The sequence below is a fragment of the Silene latifolia genome, chromosome 1, assembly GCF_048544455.1.
Source record: "Silene latifolia isolate original U9 population chromosome 1, ASM4854445v1, whole genome shotgun sequence".
In the NCBI taxonomy this organism is placed as follows: Eukaryota; Viridiplantae; Streptophyta; class Magnoliopsida; order Caryophyllales; family Caryophyllaceae; genus Silene; species Silene latifolia.
The window spans coordinates 66,714,409-66,723,664 of record NC_133526.1 but is presented as its reverse complement, the minus strand read 5'-3'; the positions used below and the strand labels follow the sequence as shown (position 1 = coordinate 66,723,664).

At 38.5% G+C, this 9,256-nt stretch overlaps 1 long non-coding RNA gene and 1 other non-coding gene across 2 annotated transcripts; one reads left to right on the top strand and one right to left on the bottom strand.

Moving 5' to 3' along the window:
- Nucleotides 1-2,450: 2,450 nt before the first annotated feature.
- LOC141618095 (small nucleolar RNA R71) lies at nt 2,451-2,557 on the bottom strand. The gene has a single exon (XR_012531300.1). It is a non-coding gene; the product is annotated as a small nucleolar RNA R71 (small nucleolar RNA).
- A 3,228-nt stretch (nt 2,558-5,785) lies between these two features.
- LOC141591439 (uncharacterized) lies at nt 5,786-6,862 on the top strand. Its single transcript, XR_012520856.1, has 3 exons — nt 5,786-5,888; nt 5,988-6,055; nt 6,786-6,862. It is a non-coding gene; the product is annotated as an uncharacterized LOC141591439 (long non-coding RNA).
- The last annotated feature ends 2,394 nt before the right edge of the window (nt 6,863-9,256 follow it).

The window sequence follows — 9,256 nt, the reverse complement described above, 5'->3', positions numbered from 1 at the left end:
GCGCATATTTAGCCCCCGAATTAGCCTTGTTTCCATGCTTTTTAGTGCTTATTTGGGTCATTTCTTATCTTTAGTTCTTTGTTTTGCATATTCTTTGAGATTTTGATCCCTTGGTAGGAAAGGAGTAAGAATCTTGCATTTTCATGGCAAAACGAGACTAAATTGATCGAATTCAATGACCAAGCATCAAGGAGAGACAAGATTAGAAGGCCTTTGTACATATCATGGTAGAAGAGCAATGTTGAGGAAAGATCCTTGAGTCCCCAAGGAAATCCCCAAGGAATTTATGAAGAAAAGGGAAGAAAAGAAGAAGTGAATATGCTGAGTGACAATCCGAGCGGATTGTTAACAATCCGCCCGTCCAGCCTCTGCACAATCCGAGCGTCCCGTGCCAGAATCCGCTCGGATTCCCCCTCAACAATCCGTCCGGATTCCTCAGAATCCGCTCGGATTCCATCGCCCAAATCAGGCCGTCCCGACCTTATTCCGGCCGGATTTCTTCACAGCACGGGTTATCTTCTTCAAGCTACGAAAAGAGAAGCCCTTCTCTCAGAAAATACCGGGTCCTCCTTGCTCAACTTAAAAAGTGTAATTACTAGTTTAGCCCTTAGTTAACCCTAATGCATCCTCCCTAATTTTCACTATAAATACCCCATTAGGCTAATTAGAGGAGCATGTTCTTCTTATCAATAATTAGTGTAGTTAATATCAATCAAATCTCTCTTCAATATTGTAATCAAGTATTAATCAAGTTTTAATCCAAGTTTTAGTTCTTTAATCTCTCTTTTGTTCATCCTTTATTTTGGGTAATTGAAGATTATTTGGGTTATTATTGGGAGATTGACAGCCTCTCAATCTAGCATTCAAGTACTTCTATTATTCTTGCTTTATTATTGGAATCATTAGTAGGTATAATCTCTTAATCCCTTTTTAATTATTGTTAATTACTTTCATTTATTCATCATGTTTCATATTGTTAGTATGATTGACAACCTTGCTAGCATGATCAACATGATAATGAGTGAGTAGTCTCTTAGCTAGGGTTAATGGGTAATTAGGGGAAACCAACATAGGGAATGATTCATGCTTAAATTAATATGCTTTCATGTTTTATTTGCTTGCTTGTTTTGATCTCAACTCATGCACATGTTATATTTGATGAAATGCTAAGCCTATGAATCCTTGCATTTACTATCATCTCCTATCTTTTCAATGAGACTTGTAAGACATAACCCAACTCGAGTCTCATTAGACCATGCATGTTGTTGAGTAGGGAAGATTAAGTCGACTTGTAGGTGTTGTACAATCTAATCGATTCGGCTGCGGGACCCAAACTTTTCTAGGATTGTAAGATATAACCCAACTCAATCCATCACAACAATAATTGCTTGCTTATAATTTGAGAACATGTTTGTATGATCATATCCCATGATTCCCCTATGATCCCATGACACCCTAGTGCCTTTAATCAATTGTTTGCACCCCTTTTTATTCAACTTGCTTGTTTATTTTCATTGTTATTCTAGTTTAGTAACCTTCTACATCAACCCAATTTGTGACACCCCTTAGACACCACTAGTTACAATAGAAATCTCATTTCATCTCCCGTCCCTTGGGATCCGACCTTTACTTGCCTCTTTACTAATTGAAGAGTTGCTTGTTAAGCTATAAATTGTGTTTTGATTCGACCGTGACCAACGACCACATCTTAATTTGTGAACACTTAGCGGGATCGCATCAAAAATGGCGCCGTTGCCGGGGACGGTGTTTGTTTGACTTAGATTTCTTTTTATTGTTATTAGTTGTGTCTTTCTTCACCTTGAGGAAGTAAAACTCCTCAAGGTTTGTTCTAATTGTTTTTGAGTTGTTTGATATTTTGCATGTCTAGAAGGTTACAAAGTGATTTGTTACCTTTTGACCGTGAAATCGAAAGAACCTTGACAAACAATAGGAGACTTGTTAGGAGGAATTTGAGAGGTGTTGGTGAAGTTGTTCAACCCACTAGTGAGTTTGTCAATCCTTTCGCAATAGAAGGAGAAGAAAACCCATTACACAATACCCCACAAAATCCACCTACAATGCCAAAATTCTCGTCACACTCCGTACCCACCGAGGAGAATCTACCAAATGGTGCTCCTACACCGCAACATCTCACCGGAAATTTTATTGCCAAGTCCGCCTTCATCCAACTAGTTGAGAGGAGCCAATTTGGGGGGATGCCTAGTGAGGATCCTCATTCTCATATGGAAACCTTTTGCGATTATTGTGATGCTATCTCTCAAACGGGCGTGACTCAAGACCAAATTAGATGGGTCTTATTTCCTTTTTCCTTAATCGGCACCGCAAAGCAATGGTTGAAGGGCCTTGATAAGGCCACCCTTGGAATAGATTCTTGGAAGAAGTTGGCTCTAGCTTTCTACAAAAAATTCTACCCACCGGAAAAGACCAACATGCTAAGAGCTCAAATTACGGGTTTTAAGCAAAGGGATGAAGAGTCTTTGTATGAAGCTTGGGAGCGGTTCAAGGGAATTTGTCGCTCATGTCCTCACCATGGACTTAGCGAATGGTTTTTGGTACAACAGTTTTGGAATGGTTTATATGAAGATTCTAGGAACATTCTCAATATGGGATCGAATGGGATGTTCACCGAGGTTGATGACAACAAAACTTGGAGCAAAATTGAAGAAATGGCAATCCACAATTCACAATATAGTAGGCCTCGCAAGGCTACTAGAGGAGGAAAGTATGAAGTGGACGCCGTTACTCAATTAGGTGCCCAACTAAGCTCCCATATCGATACAATCAACTTGAAGTTTGAACAAGCTATGGCTAGACTTGAGGAAAACTCAAAATCATCGAAGCATCATGTCAATGTCATGACGACATCCTCATCAATCCCAAGTGGGATATGTGAGAATTGTGGAACTTTGGGTCATGACCCTAGTGAGTGTAGGGGAACAACCGAACAAGTGAATGCTTTCCAAGCATATAAAAGTGGTACCCCTTATTCAAATTTTTACAATGAAAACACCAAGTTCCATCCAAATCTCTCATACAAAAGCCAAAATGTTCAAAACCCTCAAACAACATACACTCCACCATCCATGAGAAACCAAAATCAAAGACCCTTTTACAATCAAAACCAAGGTTACCAAAATCAAAATCCATAGAATCACCAAAATGACCAAGGCTTTGATGTTCAAAAAGCGGTCCTCCAAATGCAAAAGAATCAACAAGAATTTTTCACCCAAATGCAAAAAGATAGCCAAGCAAAAGAAACCACCATCAACAACATTCTAGCTCACACCAAGATGTTGGAAACACAATTGACTCAACTAGCATCTTCAAGCTCACAAAGACAAAAGGGGCAATTACCACCTCAAAGTAATCCCCCTAGACATGAAACGGTTAGTGCCATTCACTTGAGAAGTGGTACAAGGTATGAAGCACCAAAGAAGCAAGTTGAGGATGAAGTTGTGGAAGCTAGTGAAAAGGAAGAAATTGTGCAAAACTCCAAAGATGGAGAATCATCAAAAAAAGAAAGTTCAAAGAAAAATGAAGACAAGGCCAAAGAGAAGGAGCCCATTATGATTAGACTTCCTTTTCCAAGTCGTCAAGCCAAGCCCAAATTTGATGATCAACTTGGAAAGTTCATGGAAATTGTGAAGAATTTAGAAGTCTCAATTCCTTTCACGGAATTAATCAATCACGTTCCGGCCTATGTGAAATACATGAAAGATATCCTCACAAAGAAGAAGTCAATCCGGAAACTTGAGACTATCGCCTTCACTAAGGTGAGTAGTGCAATACTTCAAGGGAGTTCACCTCCAAAGTTAAAGGATCCGGGAAGCTTCTCAATACCGTGTACCATTGGCGACACGACGATCAACAAAGCCTTATGTGATCTAGGGGCTAGTGTGAGTGTCATGCCATACTCGGTAAGTAAAAGGTTGGGGATGGGAGAGCTTAAATGCACCAACATCACACTCCAAATGGCCGATAGATCGACGAAGACACCGTTAGGGATATGGGAAGATGTCCCCGTGCGAATTGGGAAGTTTTTCATCCCGGTGGACTTTGTCATTGTTGATATGGAGGAAGATTCCAACATTCCAATCATCCTAGGAAGACCTTTCCTACACACCGCCGGTGCGGTGATTGATGTGAAACATGGAGAGCTCACTCTAGAAGTGGGAGATGAAAGCATAACTTTTAATCTTGACAAGACTATGAGAGCTCCTCGTTTGCATGAGCCATGTTTCATGATTGATCACTATAGCCGAAAAGATGAAAGGAAGAAATCGGAACTCCAATGGAGGAAGAAAATTGAAGATGCTCCATTCAAAGAGCAAGTAAATTGTGACAAGGAGAGCTTGTAAAGCTCATCAAAATCAACCAAGGAAGAAGAGGATGGCCTCATTGGCCAAGAGAAGAAATTGGGAGAGTTGTCTCCATCTAAGCAAGAGATTTTCAATGATCAACTCAATGAAGTTTGTGGTCTTTGGGACGACGAATTTGAAGGGATTTTTAATCCCTACATTGGACATGCCATCGATCATGATCAACAACAACGGCCACGGTCTATTGAGGACCTCTACCATAATAATGAACAAGCTTTTGATTACTTCTTCAAGGTGTTGAGCAACATCAACAACACCTTGAACATGCCCCCTTGACATCTCATCAAGAATGAGAGTTTGGTGGAGTCCTCCCTAAACCACCACTTGTAAATATTTCTAACTCCCTAACTTACATTTCAATTCTTGTATTGCATTTTTGTCTTGGATTTTTATTTACTTTGATCAAAATAATTGTCATGTAAGAGAGAAGTGAGGGAGGGACTAACAATTTCAATTGATGTGTAGTGCCTTACCTTAGTGTGGGGATGGCAATTGCCTAGGCTATCCATGCCTTAGTAGTGCCCCCACAATGAAGAACACAAGACTTGAAAGAAAGAATGGAAGAATGATAAAGGGAATGCGCTGTGCACGGGTGGAACTGAATCCGTGTACATAGGGGAAGAATCCGAGCGGATTCCCAAGAATCCGCCCGTCTTATGCAATCCGAGCGTCCTGCAGAAAAGACGCCCGTCTTGAACTGAGCTGTAACACCCCGTATTTTATTAAGTTGGATAAAATTCTTTTAATTGCTATTTTGAATTTAATTACATCATTTAACGATTTATATATATATATATATGCTTAGCTAATTAATTAATTTCATCATAATTCGATACGTTAATTTTAATAATCATTAATAAGTTTATTTAAAGTTAGTTCGAGTTTATTTATTTAATAATTTCTGTTTCTTTACGAGTCCTTATGGAAGTTGTTTTAAGTGAACCCGAGCTGGATTTTGGGAACAAAACCGTCCAATTAGCTATTTTGAGCTTATTTCACTAAATTAGCAATTTTTATTAATATCCGTTAGTTTCGTAAAATCGCTAATAATTCCGAGTCAAGCTGATATCGTATTATTTCCGTTAACTAGCTGAGTTTATTTTGTTTTCACTCATTAAATTTATTTATTATTAATTCCGTTTTATTACTGAAACTTTTACTAAAAACCGATTTTATTAACTCGAGGCGGTTTTAAAAACGAGTGAAATTACTTAACGATGAAGAAACGTACGTATAATTAGTAGCTAGCAAGCTAGCTGGTGTATCATTATTATTATTATTATTATTATTAATTATTATTATTACTCCCTCACCCGTCCCCCTGACTCCTTCTTCCTCTTCTTTTCTTTTGGAAAAACAAACAGAAGCAACAAACCATATACTCACACCATTTTCGTCACCTCCAATCCCAGATCCCGCCTCCATTCTCAACCAAATTCCGTAATTTTTGTACCATTCTCTTCCCCTTTCCTTCCTCCTCCTTTTAAGGTAAGAAAGTCTCCTTTTTGTAGTGGTTTTGTCTTTCGCCGTCTTATAAAAGTGTCGTCTTTTAGCTTCTTTATTCCGTTTTCTTGCCCTTTTATGAAGGATTCGAAGACCCGGGGTGAGGCTCGTGCCTTGTGGACCATTTATTCGAAGAATAAGGGGCGTTTAAGGTAACACGATTCTACCGATCCTATTATTAATATTATTGTTCGGGGTTATATGAAATCTGTGCTAACTATTTTTCGTATTCAAAATTAAGTGGTTCACAGGTCTTGTGATTTGTTTGTAAAATAAGTATTTGGCCTGGTGATTAACTAAGAGGTTTGAGGAAATTGATGTTTGACTTTGGGGATCCACGTTTGCAGGTTGAAGGATTTCATATTAGACACACGATTTATTTTTGTGGTCAGTATTATTATGTTGGCTATTTCTTTATAAAGGACCGTAAGATGGAACGGTTTGATAGAAATATTGGTATGGTTCATTATTTAACTTTTGACAATATCGATATTGAAATTGAGATGGAAATCTGGTTACTATGGAGTATTATTTTATAGGACGGAGTAATGAGAGAGATGGGGTAGAGAGTTGAGATTGAATTAATTTTTGGGACGAGAGTGACTTTTATAAGGTTGGCCTAGCAGCGGCCTGGCCGTGGCCTGCTGTAGCCTGACCGTGGCCTGTTGTAGCCTAGCAGCAGCTGGCAGTGGCCTGGCTGTGGCCTGGATGTGGCCTGGCCGTGGCCTAGGCAGTGGCATGGCTAAGTCGCGAGTTTGGGCCGTATCTATAAATTGTTTTGACGCTAGTTTGGTTTATTTAAAATATAATTAAATTAATTTCCGTCTCATATTTTATATAACGATAATTCGTTAATATCGTCCTTTCACATAATTATTTTAGGTGACTCATATGTGGTTGAAGATGAAGAGTAATTTTGGGTTTTAGAAGCTTTCTCAAGTTTATTGCTTGTCTCTTTGCTAGCTTAAGGTAACTATTCCGAGTTACTCGACGAATTAATGTCACATTAGTAGTTAATGTTGTGCCTGTTGTTTGTTAAGTGTTTAGGTGATTGATAATGTGTTACTTTCGCTTTTCACATGATAGAATGTTAGTATTTATGTTGGTAAGTTGGACTCTTTGCCCCTCTTATGGTTAATTGGGTATCCTACTTGTCTTGTGTGGTGTGGGCTAAAGTATTCAAGCTGGGACTAGCTGGGACTAGGTCCTAGGTGAGTATTTCGGCCTTCATCATAGATTGGTCTTTATAGTCTTTGACGAGTATATGTTCACTGCTTAATAGCCTTTGTGTTCCTGACTTGGTGGGTTTATATCCAAGTTGGGGCATGACCTCGTTACTTATTTTGAGAGTAAGTGGTCAGCTTAAGTACTAGCCAACCCTTTGGTGGACTCCTTAGGGTACTCACTTTGTTTTTAAAAAAATTGTGGGTCTTGGGTGCGGTGGTGTGTATCCGCATGTCTAGGTCTCTTGTGATTTTAGGCTAGGGTTGTGTTGTGTCTTGGCCATGTTTTGATAGAACCTCTGAGCCAAGATACCGGTTCGATTACCTTCCCTACCTCGTGGTATAGACTCGAGTTACAGAGTGACTATTGACGGTGCTAAGAACTTATGCCTGTCTTTGATATATTGCCCTTTCTTGTATGGTGATTCTATGAATCATAGAAGGTGAGATGCAAGCCGGCTATGGTTGATAGAGTTTGGATTCCTGGATGTTATGTGATTCACATGATAGTGTAGTATGAGTCGGTCTAGTATTCACATGCTAGGACTATGTGTTGTTATATTGTTGTTCACATGATAAGCACGATTGTCTAGCATTTATATGCTAAGGCTATGTGTTATTCATATTCATATTCTTATGTTTACATGTTATATTAATTATGACATTTCGTAATTTGGGAGAACTCGGAGTTACTCCCCACGATCGTGGCTTTCGTATTTGTATAAAATGCGAATGACAGTAGGTGATGCATATATGGGGTACATGGACGAGCTAGCGAGCAAAGTAACCTTGGGACCTAGACTGGTTTTATTTCATTGTGACCCTTAAACCTTTTTTATGTCACATACATTTTAGGGACATATGTCTCCCTTTCTCATATTTGGTTTGTATAACTTTGTTTCGCGACTTTAGCGATGTTTCATTCATGAGATTTATTTTGGACCTTGCATGTTTGACACCTTCCCATTTGGATATCTTTATAACAGGTTCAGGTTTTAAAAATTACAGGTTTTTACCCAAATGAACCTATTACAAACATATCCTGTCAGTTTTTCTGTAGAATTTACGTGTTTACTTTTCCGCAATAATTGAGGGTGTCACAGTTGGTATCAGAGCATATTTGCTCCCGACGCACGTTTGTGCACCCCAATTTAAATAACTTGACCTTAAAATAATAAACTTGAGAGATGGGTAAGATGGGTCGATTTAGGATCTTATGTTGTAGTCTCTTTGTGTTTGCTCTTTTTTAGGTACTAACCTGTTTGTTGATTGTTATTTAATAATTGTTGTGTTCTTGGATCAATGACCGTGAGCTTATCTATAGCTAATGGAGTTATTACCCTTATTATAAAAAAAAAAAGGGAAAAATTGAACTAAAGGTTTTGAAAATATTTTAATGTTTTTCACTGGTTTTAACGTCAATTAGTGTTAAAGCTTGTTATTGGAGACGTCTGATAATTAGTTTTATCATTTGTTGGTGTAAAAATGTATTTTTATGTCTTTGAATTGGAATATTGATGTTCTTGAGTGATCGCCAAGAGTATCTCCGTTCCATTGAAAGGACACTTATATTTTAAGAAGATCAAGATTTAGTGCCTATTGCTGAGGATTGAAGATTTGTTCGGCCTTTGAAGAATGCTTCTACTCCCTTGAAGATGTTTCTCGTTTTTTTTTGTATCTCGCCTTATTCTTAATCTCTTGGTGCTTATCCTCCTTCTAAACTCCCTTCTGTTTTACTTTAAAAGCTAAGCTTGTACTCCCAACTTGTCCTTTCACCCTTGCTAATCCTCCCTTAACGCCTTTTAGATAGTTCTCTTTCTTTTGTGGGGTGTTAACCTTGGTTGGATAATTTGGATTGTGGAGTTGTTTCTGGTTGACCTATAACCTCGGTTTTGAGAAGTTGTGATATTGGAAGGACTTAGGTAGTGTGGTGAGACGTACTTGGGGATTCTTATACCTAACCCCTTGGTAATGTGAGTATAAGTGATAGGTGGAATTATGTGTGTTAAGAGTGAGTTGCCTATGTTACTAAAGTTATAGAACTTGGCTTTGTTGTTTTTGTTTGGGATTTGGTCGTTTTGTCATGAAGGTACAATACCCTAATAGACGTGACCTTGTTAGAGAGAACCT